Raw genomic sequence first — 12,682 nt, 5'->3', positions numbered from 1 at the left:
CTGAAAACTAACCTTCCAGCTCAGCGAGCAAACTCACATCCAGAACCTCAACCTGAGCTACAAATCTTTTCAAAACTCATCAAAACTGCAATTTTTGTTATGTCACTGAATAAAATGCAAGAAGTTATTTCCATGTTAAAGAACAGGACTCATTTGATTTGGTTTATTATTGTCACATATACTGAGATATACTGAAAAGTATTGTTTTGCATGCTATCCAGGCATATCATACTTTAGTACATCAGGGTAATAGAACAGAATGTAAAATGCAGCATTACAGTTAGAGAGAAGGTTCAGGGAAAGATAAACTTTAATATGAGAGGTCAAGAGGTTTGTTCAAATGTCTGAAAGGGAAAAAGCTGTTTTTGAATCTGTTGGTATGTAGTTCAAACTTTTATGTCTTCTGCCTGACAGAAGATGGTGGAATAGAGTATAACCAAGGTGGGAGGGGTCTTTGATTACGTTGACTGCTTTCTCAGGACAGTGGAAAGTACAGACTGAGTCAGTGGATGAAAGACTGGTTTGTGTGATGGATTGGGCTGTGTTCAAACTCTCCCCTGATGTTTTTGCAGTATTGGACAAAGCAGTTGCCATTCCATTCTGTAATGTTTCTGAGTGCTCTCTATGATGCATCTATAAAAATTGGGAAGAGTCATTCTGGACATGTCATTTTTCCTTACCCTTCTGAGGAAATAGAGGTATTTGTGTGCTTGCTTGACCATATCATCGACATGAACAGATCAAGACAAATTGTTGGTGACATTTCCTCCTATGATCTTGAAACTGTCAACTACCTCCACCTCAGCACCATTGATGGGTGTGTCCTACATTCTGTTTCCTGACGTCAATAACCAGCTCCTTCATCTTGCTGAAATTGAGGGAGACATTGTTGTCTTTACACCTTGCCACTAAGCTGTCTCTCTCCCGTAGTCTGTGTTGTCATTACTTAAGATCCAACCCACTACAATGGTACCATCATCAAATATGTAAATGAAGTTAGAGCAGAATTTGACCTCACAGTCGTGCGTCTATAAGGAGTATAAGTAAAGGACTGAATAGGCAGCCTTGCAGGCACTGATGTTGATGATTATCATGGAGGAGGTGTTGTTGCCTATCCTTACTGATTGTGTGGTCTGTAGGATGGCAAGTCAAAGATCCAGTTGTAGAAGGTGGAGTAGAATCTCAGGTCCCAGAACTTGGGAATGAGTTTGGTTGGAATATTGGTGTTGAAGGTGGCGCGAAAGCTCCTATCTGTTGACTTAATATAAATAGAATGGTCAGGGAAACAGCAGTAAGTCGTAAAGCTAAATATAAGATGATCAGTAGCAATAAGAATAGGAAGGAAGGAATGACTTCACACCAAGTGAGTGTGCCCTGTGTTGAGAAATTATTTGAATTTCAGAAAGCGATCATTCAAAGCTGAATTGAATAGTGGATTATCTGGCCCAGGTTAATGCAATGCAAGTTAGTTTCTCTGGCTGGAGCATCCTCTGTGAGAGTGCTTGGTATAAACTCAGCTCTTCACTTGTTAATGAATAAAATGTGAGAGTACAGCTGGCGATAGTTGTCTTCACTTAATTTACAATCACATTTCATGTTGCCGGCTTACCATGTGCAACATGGAGAGAATAAACGTTGATGCATAAAGAGTACTCGCCTGATACTGGGCTGGATATTGAATAAATGGAGCAATGCCTACAATAGAATCTACACCAGATCTGTGACTACTTTGTCACTGCTAAATTTTGCCATGGCATTGATTTTTGAAATTAATCTGTAATGATGTAGTGGGCTGTTCAGGTGAAAAACAAAAGAAACAAGTTAATACAATATTTCCCTTTATTTAGAGGATGCAGCTAATAACCAAAAGTGTAAACTATGTAGTTTGGTATATTCACCAAGGATTTCATTGCTTATGGTCTCTGATTGCAAGATGGTTGGATTTTATATGGTGCTCAAGGCTGATACAAGTTCAGAAGTGTGCACTGAAAACTGAGAAACCAGCCCCTCCACTCCCCACAACCACCACCATTACCGTGTGGAACAAGATTGTATGACAAACCACAACAAAATAATGCGATCATTGACCCTAATAGTGGAATCAGTTGTCTAGTCTAAGGAAGAAACCAAGGTGAACAGGAAGGATGGAAAGACAAAGGAGAGTGGGGGTGGAAACATTTTAAGCTTGGAAACTATTGTAAGTTATGTTATTGTGTGAATGTTATTTTAATAGAGGAGTTAACCTTCTTATTTCAAATGGTTTTAATAAGGTCATTAAAATAGTGAAGATAGAAATTTGTCACAAAGGCATGAAACATTTACGTGTTAACATCTTTATCATTTTTTCAAGGTTTATTTTTGAAACGTTAAGTGAATACGAATAGACTTTATTGTAAGTGTTCTGGAACAGAGTCAAATAAATTCATGAAGATTTAAAACATAGAATTCAATCCATTGACAGTGCTTTTTCAAACATACCTAATAAAATAAGCATTTAGGAAACATCATGCTGGTATCACAGCAGGGACCTATGCTTTCCTGAAATCCTTGGAAAGGAATAATGTGAATAGCATATTTGCAGGAGAGCATTGAATAATGAAAATGAAACAATGATACATTCAATGGCAAGAGTTTGGGCAAGCACATTTTTATTGTAATTTCTTCTGCTTAATAAAATGATTATTTCCTTGTCAACTTGGTCTTTCATTTCCCAGTGCCAGTCTTAGGCTTGGACTTCTTTTTGATTTAGTCATCAAGTTACAGATTCAAAGCTGCAGCAGTTGTCCCAGTATTCAAGTACTAGTTACTAGCTCCAAGTATTGATATGTGTAAAGTTCCTCTACAAAAAAATGACTTCTGCAATCAGATTCTAGAAGTAAACATAACTCATTCTATACCTTTTTGTGCAGAAATACCAACAGAATATCAAGAACAATGCACATTATATCTACTTGATAGATAAAATGGAAAAGTCATCTATATTCCTTGAACGTTTTATCATCCTTTCGTAAGGAGACACTGTTTTCTTTTCTTTTTCCCCTCAACAGAATTCTTCTTAATTCTTACTCCACAAAAAGCATTTCTGCTCTTTCTCACCAGTTACTGAATCCCATTGGCAAGTGCATATTCGACTTAGAGGATATTAGGATTCTGTGCAGACATTAACTCCTTAGAATTATTAGTCTCTTAATGCTTACTGTCTCGTGAGGGATAACTACTGGCCATTTGTTGCTGTGTCAAAATCCTGGAATTAGCTATAACACATCACCATGAAGGTACCTTCACCACTGTAGACTGCAGTGGTTCGAGAAGACAACTTGCCTTCCCCTTCTCTATAGCAGTTAGAGAAGAGAGATCAATGATTCAGAACGGAGGAAAAAAATTATAAAGCCCTTAAGCAGCCATGACTTAATACTGGGCAACCTCAGATACAAAGATAGGTGAAAATGACAGTTGATGAACAAGATAGTTATAGTAAGAACAAATTGTTGTATTGTTTTCCAAATATGAACTTGGACACTTCCAAACACTTCATTATTCAAAAATAGATTGATACTAGAAAACAAAAGTCACCACGTATGTAAAATTCAAATTGGCTTCTATATTCATAAATGTGATTTTGTTGCTTGAAATAAATTCTCAAGTGGAACCTTTGTAGATATAATTTGACAATCATAACAATGAAATATTGGACTCAATCTTAACTTCATATAAGTGAAGGTGTTTTGAGTGAGTTTGGGTTTGTCCAGTAGTTAAAATTATTCATTTATAAGGCATTTTTATCCTTGCTTCCTTGACAAGTGTGCTGTTCTCTTATTGGTCAATAGTCTTAGAGATCTACCACAATCCCACACTCTAAATTTCATGAATCTTATCCCTTTGGATTAGACAGATACTGTCTGCTGAATGTGTAGATCTATTTTCTGGATCAACAGGAAAATATCATGATTCTTTTTTTTTTGGAGAATCGGGACGAAAGCAGGGCAAGAGGACAGACTACATATGTAGTTTCAAACCTGGCATCTGTATGTGGTGTAACATGTACTTGTCTCATTATGATATTATCTGTAGAAAAACGGGTCTTTATATTTCAATGATAATGGGAACTGCAGATGCTGGAGAATCCAAGATAACAAAGTGTGGAGCTGGATGAACACAGCAGGTCAAGCAGCATCTCAGGAGCACAAAAGCTGACGTTTTGGGCCTAGACCCTTCATCAGAGAGGGGGATGGGGTGAGGGAACTGGAATAAATAGGGAGAGGGGGGAGGCGGACCGAAGATGGAGAGAAAACAAGATAGGTAGAGAGGAGAGTATAGGTGGGGAGATAGGGAGGGGATAGGTCAGTCCAGGGAAGATGGACAGGTCAAGGAGGCGGGATGAGGTGGTAGGTAGGAAATAGAGGTGCGGCTTGAGGTGGAAGGAAGGGATGGGTGAGAGGAAGAACAAGTTAGGAAAGCAGAGACAGGCTGGGCTGGTTTTGGGATGCAGTGGGGGGAGGGGAAGAACTGGGCTGGTTTTGGGATGCAGTAGGGGAAGGGGAGGTTTTGAAGCTCGTGAAGTCCATGTTGATACCACTGGGCTGCAGGGTTCCCAAGCGGAATACGAGTTGCTGTTCCTGCAACCTTCGGTTGGCATCATTGTAGCACTGCAGGAGGCCCATGATGGACATGTCGTCTGAGGAATGGGAGGGGGAGTTGAAATGGTTCACAACTGGGAGGTGCAGTTGTTTGTTGCGAACCGAGCAGAGAGACAGCATATGACATTAGGGCAAAAGAAATCTCAATTTGAATGAAGCTGAAGTTTTTGTACATTTTTAAATTTAAAAAATACGTTTACAAAAGCAGCATTATTATGATTATCGGTATAACATGTAGCTTCAAGACAAATGGATTACTGGTTATAACAATCGCTCCAATAGAAATCTGATCTGATTTCTCTACATTTACAGTGTCAGTATTATAGTTTGCAATACATAGTCACAATAGGCCCATTGACCACATTGTTAATCTCTCAATTTCAAAAGACTAACCTGGTCCATGCACTTCCATTTTAAAAAAAAGAACCAGCTTATTATATTTAGTAACCTTTTAGATCGTGAAGATGCTCAGTCGAATTTTTTCTAGTGGAATGATCTTAAACAATGCTGCTTATGTTATTTTTTATTACCTCAAACTTGCACATAATGAAATACCTTAAGGTTAGGAATTGTTACTTTTGAGATCAAGTAGAGAAGTGGTAAGTATGTTTATGAAGACACTACAATCACTTGTTCTTTTCTGCATAGTGCCTTGGAATCTTTAATTTGCAGTCAAGCCACAGGAAAGGTTTTAACAAAATATCTAAATCAAAGAAAAATACCTTCAATAATGTAGCCAAAACGAAAAGTGCTGCGGATGCTGTAAATCAGAAACAAAAATAAGGATTGCTGGAAACATTAATTTCTGTTCACACATGTTGCTCGACCTGCTGAGCTTTTCCAGCAATCTCTATGTTTAATTCCAACAATGTAGTGCTCTCTCAGTGCCATATTCGAATATAAACTGAATTTATGCATTCAAGAATTAAATGAGCTTTCATACCACTTCAAAGACAACAATACTATTAATGCAGGGTATTTTAGGAGGGGTTTTTGAGTGTTTGTTTGACATCTAGAATAAGACAATGTTCCTGCCAATGGGCAAGTAAAGGGGAGTCAGTGTTTGTGTGGAGATGGAGCAGTGATCATTGGAAAGGAATTTGGTCACTGATGGGTTTATAGGTTTGCTGTCAGAGGAAGCATTCTCTGGTAACACCTACCTCCTCCATGTAGCAGTTTTCTTCCCTTTAGCTGTAAAAAGCCAGAGTTGACCGATCTTAAAAGCTAGGACACAAGTGAAGTCTGAGGGCCTATAGCCTCAATAAAGTAATTAAATAGATGATATTTCCTCATCTTAGTTCAGCTACTCTTTTATGTGCTAATTGTTTGAAAATAATTAATGATTGCACTTCAATTATTTCATTGGCTGTAATGGGTTATGAATGACATTGTGTAAATTTCTTTCTTTCTTGGATTTTATTGCTTAATTCACAGTCATTTCTGTTCCAGGAAGGCTTCATTTGCCACTAACTGCCTGTTCATCTTCGTTTCTAACTTTTCTTATTTTTGACCAGATATTTAGGTTTAATGAAACTTGTGTTCACCAAATTTTCTTAAGCTTGCTCTATGTTCCGGTTCGAATGAAAAATCATTGAACAGAAATGTTAACTCATTTCTCAATCCATAGTTGCTACCTGACTGGCCGAATTGTTCTGCATTATGGTTTTGAATTTTAGATTTACAACATCTATTTGAAACTGAAAGAATTGTGGATGCTGTAAATCAGAAACGAGCAGAAATTGCTAATCTATTCAACTTGCTTACGTTGAAGTAGTTCATATGTTTTCCTAACAAATTAAGCTGCACTGTAATTACAAAACACCCTTATTGAATAATGGCAGACTCAGTGCCTGTGCCCAACCCCAAACAGTTATGGATGCGTCCTTTCCAATGTCAGCAAGTCCAGAAAGTATTTTGTAATTCAATGTATATAGTCATGGTATTAAGATAAATTGTGGTTTCAATAATTCAACAGCCAATCAAATGCAGAGCTATTAACCAAAATTGCAAAGCCATACCTTAATTAGTCCTTCCTTGAAAAAATGGATAGCAGAATTAGACATCAATGGACATTGAGGCATTAATTATCATCATCATCATCTGATTCAAAATCCAGTACTGCATCAATTTTGATTTATCTTCACGTGTGACCATGGCATGTCAATCACATGCATAATGTTTGGATCACTCTAATCCCACTTCCTATCATTGCAATATTTATAGTGGAAAAGTGCTGAATTTTCATCATTGGGCGGTGAAGCAGGAGCTAGGGCTGTTTTTGAATCACAAACCGGACTTCAGTAGGAAACTGATTTAATTTTATATATTATGCTAGGAATCCCTTAACTCGTATGGAGACTGATTTCTTGTCCACTTAGAATCATTAAGGCTGGGTCAGGCAAAATCTGGCATTCATTTAGACACCCAAAAGTAGCTGTCAATAAAGCTGCTGGTTGTCCTTCGAAGATTAATCTGCTGATTTTAACCACAGTCATCTGTTGCACAACAGGGAAACTAAATGTCGCAGTGAAGCCGTTTGACATCCAGAACAGCTCAAGCCCTCACTTCATTTGATGCATCAAATTCTGGTGGCCATGAGAAAGAGGATCTCTTTTAGGAAGATATAAAAAGAAAGACATTTCATCGTGAAATAGGAGCAGCATTTATTCAATGCCATCCCCATTTGCTTCCAATTCTTCCTCCTTGGTCATTCCTGTTCTTCCCCTTATGGGGGATGCTTATTTATCCCCATGGTCCATACCTTTCTGAAGATCACAGTAGATCACCATAGTGATGGAACAGCTTGCAGGACCTTATTGCCAGGCACTACCAACAGCTCCTGTCACCAGAATTGCAACATTTAAAATTATGATAAGGCATTCCATTGTTAGTGAGTTAGTATCATTGGTTGTATCAACCCTGTTCCTCTGCCTTTGGATCATGTAGATGGTTCAGTAACCATCTTTTCAAGGGATTTCCTTGACCCTTAGAATTCATCCACACAGTTGAGGAGTTCAAATGGAGTTCTGAAGCAGCATGGACCCAGAGGATGACGGAGTCATGACAGCTGTCAGGAAAGTGACCTACACACTCTTGACATCGTAGCAGACTGGCTGGACACAGGCAATGGAAGTTCTTCTGGTTAGTGGATCACATTGGCCAGTTGCTTGGTGCCTTGCTGACCACATGGATGTAATTAATGATGCCTAACTCCTGCAGAAATCCAGAGATAGAAAAAGAAACAATTTTCTCTGTCCCTCAAATGAATTTGGCAAATTGTTCATCAGTGAGCAGTGAAATGCAGTGGAATGCAACTGTTGTTGAGATGTCTCTGCATTCTACAGCTGATCCTCAAAAGTGGTGAGAAGTAAAGATAATAAAGGACACTGGCAGAGCAAGAGCAGCCAGGGTTGTGAGTGCAAGTACTTCAGCCATGCTCTCTGTGACTATTTTTGTCTAGACATCGTTTCCCTTGTCACTGATAGCAGGAACTGCAGATGCTGGAGAATCTGAGATAACAAGGTGTAGAGCTGGATGAACACAGCAGGCCAAGCAGCCTTGGTGCTCCTCTGATGCTGTTTGGCCTGCTGTTTTCATTCTTGCCTTGTCACTGGTTCATTTTCAAGTTAACGCTCAGTAGCTTTAGCAGTAGATACTGTGTTGTGTTTTGTCTACGTTGCCTTTCCTATGGTCTGTTGGTTCCTGAATCTCTGCCTTTACTGTTAAGGGCATTTTGCATCATCAGTACTCATAATCAGACAGACATGTTCCCATTCCCAGCTGGAGCCTTTGTTCTAAGTAGGTGGCTGCCCAGTGGTCCTTAAGAGGAGAGAAAGCCAAGGCTGTTGTGGTTCAGGGTAATGCCAGGGGCAGCCATTGTTGGCTTCCCAAGCTGTACATGCCTCCCTTCAGATGAAGTGTTTCTGAAAATGTGGAAAACCCCACCTGGCTCTTCATCTCCAACCTGCACAGGCTTTTAATTAGCCATAAGTACCTTCAATTGGAAATGCAGTAAAATATGGAATCATACAGCACAGACACAGACCCTTTTGGTCCAACTAGTCCATGGTGACTATAATCCCAAACTAAACTAGTTCCACCTGCCTGCGCTTGGTCCATATCCCTCCAAATATTTCTTATTCATATACTTGCCTAAGTAAGAAACCTTGAAATCTAACAGCAAGGTTTTTGGGGCCCATCTGTCTCTATTCCCAACTGCAGAGATCTATAAAAATTCAGGTGCATGAAATTCCAGTTGTATAATTAATTTTCAAAACTCTTGTAAGGTACAACATGAATGTTAGCTTCCATCTTTGACACTATTGGAATTTTTTACATTTAGTTATATTTAAAATACATTTTGATGTACTCATTTTGTTCAAACGTCACTCTTCAACTTGTGGTGTTACATTGGTAATGGGTTAAGTGAGACGTGAAATCTTCACTAGTGTTAAATGTGTTAAATTCATTGCAATGTTATGAAAGTAATTTCCCTATTTAATATTACTCTAAAAATTATATTTTAAATTACACCCTTATTAGATCTGGGAATATTATGTACTTTTAAAGTTCGAAGATTAATATTGCTAGGAAGATATTACAGGATAGTTTTCAGAGTGAATACTAGGAATCTAAACCTTGCCTTCTTTTGAAAGTGATCTCCATAATGCAGCTAATGATACTATACATTTTTACCCCGCCTGTGAGATTTCCACATTTGTTAATTATAACCAATCCGTTAATTTTCAATGATTTTCCTCCAAATAGAAATGATGAGAACCAGGAATGATGAAGCAATGTAATCAAAGACAGGAGAGGGTTGAGCAACATGAATCTTGCAGCTGCTCCTGGAATTGCAGTCTTAATTGAAGATTTAGCATACTTGTTTTTTACAGCTATTACAGTCATTATATTTTACTAATGTAAGCTATTTCTTTTTTTTCATTAATATTAATAAAACCAACAAAACAAACAAAAATCAAAAATTAAACAAAACATTGATTTTTGTTTAAACAGACATTTTTTAAAACGAGCTTTTAAGGGTCTATAGTGAACAGCTGAGGTTTGTTTTATTTCTAAATTCAGAAGTTAAAATGTTTGTGTTTTAGTGTTTTTTCACATTGCCAATGCTTTTGGAGGGTTGTTTTTACATTTCAAAGTCTTTTTTGAGAAACAACTTTTTTCTAAATAAGGCGTTGTGTTTTCATTTCAGAGTCCTGGGTGTGATCAGTTCTCAAAGATTCTTTTCTTCGAGGAATTTATTGAAGAGGAGTTGTTTTTCATTCAGTTAATCAGTTAAGTGGTTAATTTTGTTCAAGTTTTATAAGTTTGAAATATATATTTGGTATTTTTTTTCCATTTTAACATTACTTTCTGTAGCTAATGAAAAGTAATTTATTCCTATATAAGGTGTTATTGAAACATGTTTTAGGCTTAATGTTATTCAGGGCATATATAATGCACAGAGTGAGATGGCTAGCAGATTTAGAAAAGTTATTACACAGCAGAATCAGTTAGATAGATGGGTGACTGTCGGGAAAGGTAAGAAGGGAGTTCAAAAGTCTCCAGTGGCTATTCCTCGATCAAATAGATATTCAGCTTTTGGAACTGTAGAAGGGGATAGTCACTGTGAGGAAAATGGAAGGACCAGACAGTTATTGAACGCTTGAATGATTCTTAATTTGGGCAGTGTTTGATAAGATTTAATTGAATTATTGTTGTAGAGGTCTTTCCTGTCAGGGGCATAGCCAGGAGAGGCTGTGGCAGTGAGTGTAAATTTAGGATAGTTTGTCGCTTTAGTAAGAACATAAGAACAAGGAGCAGGAGTAGGCCATCCGGCCCCTTGAGCCTACACCGCCATTCAGTAAGATCATGGCTGATCTTTTAGAGACTCAGCTCCACTTACCCGTCTGCACAACATAACACTTATTCCTTTACTGTTCAGAAATTTATCTAGTCTTGCCTTTAACGCATTCAGCAAGGTAACTTCAACAGCTTCACTGGGCGGGGAATTCCACAGATTCTCAACCCTTTGGGTGAGGAAGTTCCTCCTGACCACAGTTCTACATCTGCTTCCCTTTATTTCGAGGCTATACTCCCTAGCCCTAGTTTCGCCTGCTAGTGGAAACAACCTCCCTGCCTCCACCTTTATCTATTCCCTTCATAATCTTATATGTTTCTATAAGATCTCACCTCATTCTTCTAAATTCCAATGAGTATAATCCCGGCCTACTCAGTGTCTCCTCATAATCCAACCCTCTCAACTCTGGAATCAACTGAGTGAATCTACTCTGCACCCCCTACAGTGCTAGTATACCCCTTTTCAAGTAAGGAGACCAAAACTGCACACAGTACTCCAGGTGTGGCCTCACTAGGACCCTATACAGCTGCAGCATAGCCTCCCTGTTTTTAAATTCCATCCCTCGAGCAATGACAGACAAAATTTCATTTGTCTTTTTAATTACCTGCTGCACCTGCAATCCTACTTTTAGCAATTCATGCACAAGGACACCCAAGTTCCTCTGCACAGCAGTGTGCTGCAATTTTGTACCATTTAAAACATAGCCCATTTTGCTGCTATTCCTACCAAAATGGATAACCTCACACTTATCTATCTATGTCCCTCTGCAGACTTTCAGTATCTTCTGCACACTTTGCTCTACCACTCATTTCAGTGCCATCTGCAAATTTTGACACACCATGCATTGTCCCCAACTCCAAATCATCTATGTAAATTGTAAACAATTGCGATTCCAACACAACCCTGAGGCAAACCACAATCCACTGACCGCTAATTTCGATGGTTTGGATGGAGCCGTTTTTGTCAGGTGTTTTCAGGAGGGTTTCCTTACTCGGTATGTGGACAAGCCGACGAGGGGGGGCGGCCATTTTGGATTCAGTGCTCGGCAATGAGCCAGTACAGGTGTCAGATCTCATGGTGGGAGAACACTTTGGCGATAGTGACCACAGCAACCTCACATTTACCATAGCCATGGAAAGGGAAAGGAGCAGTTATCAGGGGAAGATATTTAACTGGGGTAAAAGAAACTATGACACTATCAGACAGGAGTTGGGAAGTACAGATTGGGAGCAATTGTTCCACAGAAAGGGCACAGCAGACATGCGGAGGCTGTTTAAGGAGCAGTTGTTGCGAGTGACGTATAAATTTGTTCCTCTGAGACAGGTAAGAAGGGGTAAGATTAAGGAGCCTTGGATGACAGGTACAGAGGTGCTTCTTGTCAAAAAGAAAAAAGCAACGTACGTAGGGTGGAGGAAGCAAGGGTCTAGCACAGCTTGAGAGGATTATAGGCTTGCTCAGAAGGTGCTCAAAAGTGGACTGAGGAGGGCCAGGAGGGAGCACAACAAAGGCTTGGCAGGAAGGATTAGGGAGAACTCGAAGGCATTTTACTCATACGTGAGGAATAAGAGGTTGATCAGGGAGGAGGTAGGGCCGATCAGGGATAGCGTAGGAAACTTGTGCATGGAGTCTGAGCAGATAGAGGAAGCCCTAAATGAGTTTTTTGCTTCAGTTTTCATGAAGGAAAGGGACTTTGTTGTGAATGAGAACTTTTGAGGAGCAGGAAAACAGGCTTGAACAGATCAAGGTTGAGGAAGTTGATGTGCTGGCAATTTTGGCAAACGTTAAGATTGATAAGTCCCCAGGGCCAGACCAGATTTATCCTAGGTTGCTCCGGGAAGCGAGAAAGGAGGTTGCTAAGCCGCTGGCGAAGATCTTTGCTTCCTCACTCTCCACGGGAGTCATACCGGAAGATTGGAGGGAGGCAAATGTTGTTCCTCTTTTCAAGAAAGGGAATAGGGAAATCCCTGGAAATTACAGACCAGTCAGTCTTACGTCTGTGGTCAGCAAGAATTCTGGAAAGAATTCTGAGGGATAGGATTTATGACTATTTGGAAAAGCATAGCGTGATTAACGGGAGTCAGCATGGCTTGGTGAGGGGCAGGTCATGCCTTACAAATCTTATTGAGATCTTTGAGGAAGTCACTAGACAGGTTGACAAGGGTCGAGCAGTGGATATGGTGTACAT

At 39.3% G+C, this 12,682-nt stretch overlaps 1 long non-coding RNA gene across 1 annotated transcript in view; it reads left to right on the top strand.

The window, feature by feature from the left end:
* LOC132206032 (uncharacterized) overlaps positions 1–12,682 on the top strand; it is a 310,901-nt gene that overhangs the window by 6,328 nt on the left and 291,891 nt on the right. Inside the window, exon 2 of the long non-coding RNA XR_009442755.1 lies at positions 9,850–9,931. This is a non-coding gene — a long non-coding RNA (uncharacterized LOC132206032). The remainder of the gene's footprint in view (positions 1–9,849; positions 9,932–12,682) is intronic.

The sequence above is a fragment of the Stegostoma tigrinum genome, chromosome 28, assembly GCF_030684315.1.
Source record: "Stegostoma tigrinum isolate sSteTig4 chromosome 28, sSteTig4.hap1, whole genome shotgun sequence".
NCBI lineage: Eukaryota > Metazoa > Chordata > Chondrichthyes > Orectolobiformes > Stegostomatidae > Stegostoma > Stegostoma tigrinum.
Note: the sequence above shows the minus strand (reverse complement) of the source record. Positions and strands in the feature narration are given on the sequence as shown.